Genomic DNA, 5,386 nt, shown 5'->3' with positions numbered 1-5,386 from the left:
TATTGAGAACCAACAAACTATAACCTCAGTCATTGAAGTAATTGCAATTTATCATAACATCAGAAAGAGTCTATGTCAGAGCTAAAAAGTGAGTCCACATACTCAACTATCATCTAGTCCTTCATAATTTCTAACACTCGCGCAATACTTGTGGTTACGGAGTTTTAATCGGACACAGAGAAAGATAGGGGCTTATAGTTTCGCCCCACAACCTTTTACCTCGAGGGTAATGTCAACAATAATGACTCATGCTCCCCTACATTCAATTAGATATATCTATCAGGATCTTTCCAACACACTGGGCTTGCCAAAGGATAAAATGTAAAAAGGAAAGGTGAAGATCACCATGACTCTTGCATAAGGTAGAAGATAATAATAAAAGATAGGCCCTTCGCAGAGGGAATCAGAGGTTGCCATGCGCTTTTATGGTTGTATGTACAAAATCTTAATGCGAAAGAACGTCACTTTATATTTCCCCTTGTGATATGAACCTTTATTATGCAGTCTGTCGCTTTTATTACTTCCACATCACAAGATCGTATAAAGCTTATTTCTCCCACACCAATCAATCATACATATTTAGAGAGCAATTTTTATTGCTTTGCACCGATGACAACTTACTTGAAGGATCTTATTCAATCCATAGGTAGATATGGTGGACTCTCATGGCAAAACTGGTTTAAGGGTATTTGGAAGCACAAGTAGTATCTCTACTTGGTGTTGAGAATTTGGCTAGCATGAGGGGGGAAGGCAAGCTCACAATGTTGGATGATCCATGACAACATACTTTATCTCAGATATAAGAAAACATAACCCATTACGTTGTCTTCCTTGTCCAACATCAAATCTTTAGCTTGTCATATTTTGATGAGTGCTCTCAATCATAAAAGATGTCAATGATAATATATTTATATGTGAAACCTCTCTTTCCTTATTACTTCCTATTAATTGCAACAATGACCAAAGCTATGTCTGCCAACTCCCAACAACTTTTAATCATCACACTCTTTCTACGTGAAGTCATTACTATCAATAAGATCAATATGAACTTTTGTTTCTTTTTATTCTTTTTCTCTTTTCTTCTATTCACCCAAGATCATAGCAAGAGAATCAAGCCCTTGACTCAACACTAATCTTTATTATATAGCTCACGGACTCGATTACATAGAGAGATCATAAAGCAAAACTTAAAACTAGATCATGCCATAAACTTTATTCTACTAGATCAAAATACTACCAAAAGGATCGAACTAAGAAAGAAGGTGAAGATAAAAGTGATGGTGATACGATACCGGGGCACCCCCAAGCTTGGCAGTTGCCAAGTGGAGTGCCCATACCCATGTGATTATGTCTTATTTGTTGGTGAAGAAGGTGGAGGTGTTGTTGATGATGCGGGCTTGTCATCCATCTTCCAAGCCATAGGTTCACCATCATAGAAGGATGATCGAGTCTCCAGAATCCTCGAATCTACAGCCAAACTCATTATTTTGAATCTATATTCATACTCATAGTTCTGGTTTTGCAAGTCATAGATTTGGGCTTGGAGGTGCTCGATCTTCTCATGTAGCTTGAAGATGGCCTCCTCGATAACATAGGGTCCTTCCCATCTAGAGAGAAGTTTCCCTGCAAAAAATCTTAAACGAGAGTTGTATAGCAATACATAATCACCTACATTAAACTCACGCTTTTGTATCCTTTTGTCATGCCATCTTTTAACCTTTTCTTTAAACAACTTGGCATTTTCATAAGCTTGGGTTCTCCATTCATCAAGTGAGCTAATATCAAATAACCTCTTTTCACCGGCAAGTTTGAAATCATAGTTGAGCTCTTTAATAGCCCAATATGCCTTCTGTTCTAGTTCGAGAGGTAAGTGACATGCTTTTCCATATACCATTTTATACGGAGTCATACCCATAGGATTTTAATATGCAGTTCTATAGGCCCATAATGCATCATCAAGTTTCTTGGACCAATTCTTTCTAGACCTATTAACAGTCTTTTGCAAAATTAATTTGAGTTCTCTATTACTCAATTCTACTTGACCACTAGACTGTGGGTGATACGGAGATGCAATTCTATGATTGACGTCATATTTAGCAAGCATTTTACGGAAAGCACCATGAATAAAATGTGAACCACCATCAGTCATTAAATATCTAGGGACTCCAAACCTCGGAAAAATAACTTCTTTAAGCATTTTAATAGAAGTGTTATGATCATCACTACTAGTTGGAATAGCTTCTACCCACTTAGTAACGTAATCAACAGCAACTAAAATATGTGTATATCCATTAGAGGCAGGAAAAGGTCCCATATAATCAAAGCCCCAAACATGAAACGGTTCAATAACAAGTGAATAATTCATAGGAATTTCTTGATGTCTACTAATATCACCAATTCTTTGACATTCATCACAAGATAAGACAAACTTACGGGCATCCTTGAAGAGAGTAGGCCAATAAAAACCGGATTGCAATACCTTATGTGCAGATCTATCTCCCGCGTGGTGTCCTCCATAAGTTTCGGAGTGGCACTTGCATAGGATCTGTTCCTGTTCATGCTCATGTACATAACGTCTAATAACACCATCTACTCCTTCTTTATAAAGATGTGGGTCATCCCAAAAGTAATGTCTCAAATCATACAAGAACCTTTTCTTTTGTTGGTATGTGAAGCTAGGTGGTATAAATTTAGCAACAATGTAATTAGCATAATCAGCATACCAAGGGGTACTACGAGAAGTACTTATGACATTTAATTGTTCATCAGGAAAGCTATCATCAATAGGTAGTGGGTCATCAAGAACATTCTCTAACCTAGATAAGTTGTCTGCAACGGGGTTCTCAGCTCCTTTTCTATCAACAATATGCAAATCAAATTCTTGTAGCAAGAGAACCCATCTATAAGTCTAGGTTTAGCATCTTTCTTCTCCATAAGATATTTAATAGCAGCATGATCAGTGTAGATAGTTACTTTAGAATCAACAATATAAGGTCTGAACTTATCACAAGCAAATACAACTGCTAGGAGTTCTTTTTCAATAGTAGCATAATTTCTTTGAGCATTGTCTAGAGTCTTACTAGCATAATGGATAACATTTAATTTCTTATCAACTCTTTGCCCTAGAACAGCACCTACAGCATAATCGCTAGCATCACACATAATTTCGAAGGGTAAATTCCAATCAGGTGGCTGAACAATAGGTGCAGAGACTAATGCTTTCTTAAGTATTTGAAATGCTTCTACACAATCATCATCAAAGACAAATGGTATATCTTTTTGCAATAAATTAGTCAGAGGCCAAGAATTTTTTTGAGAAGTCCTTAATGAACCTCCTATAAAATCCAGCGTGACCAAGGAAACTTCTTATACCTTTGATGTCCTTCGGACATGGCATCTTTTCAATAGCATCAACCTTGGCTTTATCAACTTCAATACCTCTTTCAGAAACTTTATGCCCCAAGACAATACCTTCATTACCATAAAGTGGCACTTTTCCCAATTCAAGACAAGATTAGTTTCTTCACATCTCTGCAAAACTCGATCAAGATTGCTCAAGCAATCATCAAAAGAAGATCCATAGACGGAAAAGTCGTCCATGAAAACCTCACAAATCTTTTCACAAAAGTCAAAGAATATAGCCATCATGCATCTTTGAAAGGTAGCAGATGCATTACATAAACCAAAAGGCATATGTCTATAAGCAAAAGCACCAAAAGGGCATGTAAAAGTAGTCTTTGATTGATATTTAGCCGACACAGGTATTTGAGAGAAACTAGAATAACCATCTAGAAAGCAGTAATGTGTATGTTTGCATAATCTTTCTAGCATTTGATCAATAAAAGGTAAGGGGTAATGATCTTTCTTAGTAGCCTTATTTAATTTGTGGAAATCAATTACCATCCTATAACCTGTAATAATTCTTTGTGGAATCAATTCATCTTTATCATTAGGAACAACAGTAATACCTCCCTTCTTAGGGACACAATGAACAAGACTTACCCACTGACTATCAGCAACGGGATAAATTATACCTGCCTCCAGAAGCTTTAGTATTTCTTTTCTTACCACTTCTTTCATTTTAGGATTCAGACGTCGTTGAGGATCACGAACTGGTTTGGCATCTGCTTCCAAATTTATTTTATGTTGACATAGAGTGGGACTAATGCCCTTAAGATCATCAAGAGTATATCCAATAGCAGCACGGTGCTTCTTCAGAGTTTTTAATAATCTTTCTTCTTCATGCTCTGAAAGGTTAGCACTAATAATAACAGGATATATCTTCTTTTCATCAAGATAAGCATATTTAAGATTATCAGGCAACGGTTTAAGCTCAAACATGGGATCACCCTTAGGTGGAGGAGGATCCCCTAGGATTTCAACAGGCAAATTGTGTTTTAGCATAGGTTCTTGTTTAAAGAATACTTCATCTATTTCCCTTCTTTCATTCATAAACATATCATTCTCATGGTCTAGCAAATATTGTTCTAAAGGATCACTAGGATGTACGGCAATAGAAGCAAGACCAATAATTCCATCCTTACTAGGCAATTCTTCTTCACGATGTTGTTTACTAAATTTAGAGAAATTAGATTCATGAGTCATATCATCTAAGCCGACAATAACAACATCCCTTGTGCAATCTATGGTAGCATTAACAGTATTTAAGAAGGGTCTACCAAATATAATGGGACAAAAGCTATCTTGTGGGGAACCAAGAACAAGAAAATTAGCAGGATATTTAGTTTTCCCACACAAGACTTCAACATCTCTAACAATTCCCATTGCTGAAATAGTATCTCTATTAGCAAGTTTAATAGTAACATCAATTTCTTCTAACTCAACAGGTGCAATGTCATACATAATTTCTTTGTATAAGTCAATAGGTATTGCACTAGCACTAGCACCCATATCACATAAGCCATGATAACAATGATCTCCTATTTTAACAGAAATAACAGGCACGCCTACCACAGGTCTATGTTTATCTTTAGCACAAGGTTTAGCAATTCTAGCAGTTTCACCGCAGAACTGAATAACATGCCCATCAATATTATCAGACAAGAGATCTTTAACAATAGCAATATTAGGTTCTACTTTAACTTGCTCAGGAGGTGTATATGTTTTAATATTGATTTTACGAACCATAGTTGAAGCTTTAGCATGATCCTTTATCCTAACAGGAAAAGGTGGTTTCTCAACATAAGAAGTAGGAACAATAGGATCATTATAAGTGACAGTCTTTTCTTCAACTTTAATAGGTGCAGCTACTTTTACTTCTATGGGGGGGTGATATTTAAACCACTTCTCCTTAGGGAGATCAACATAAGTAGTAAAAGATTCACAAAAAGAAGCTACTATCTCAGAATCAAGTCCATATTTAGTG

Source organism: Triticum dicoccoides, chromosome 7A (genome assembly GCF_002162155.2).
Source record: "Triticum dicoccoides isolate Atlit2015 ecotype Zavitan chromosome 7A, WEW_v2.0, whole genome shotgun sequence".
Lineage (NCBI taxonomy): Eukaryota > Viridiplantae > Streptophyta > Magnoliopsida > Poales > Poaceae > Triticum > Triticum dicoccoides.
Note: the sequence above shows the minus strand (reverse complement) of the source record.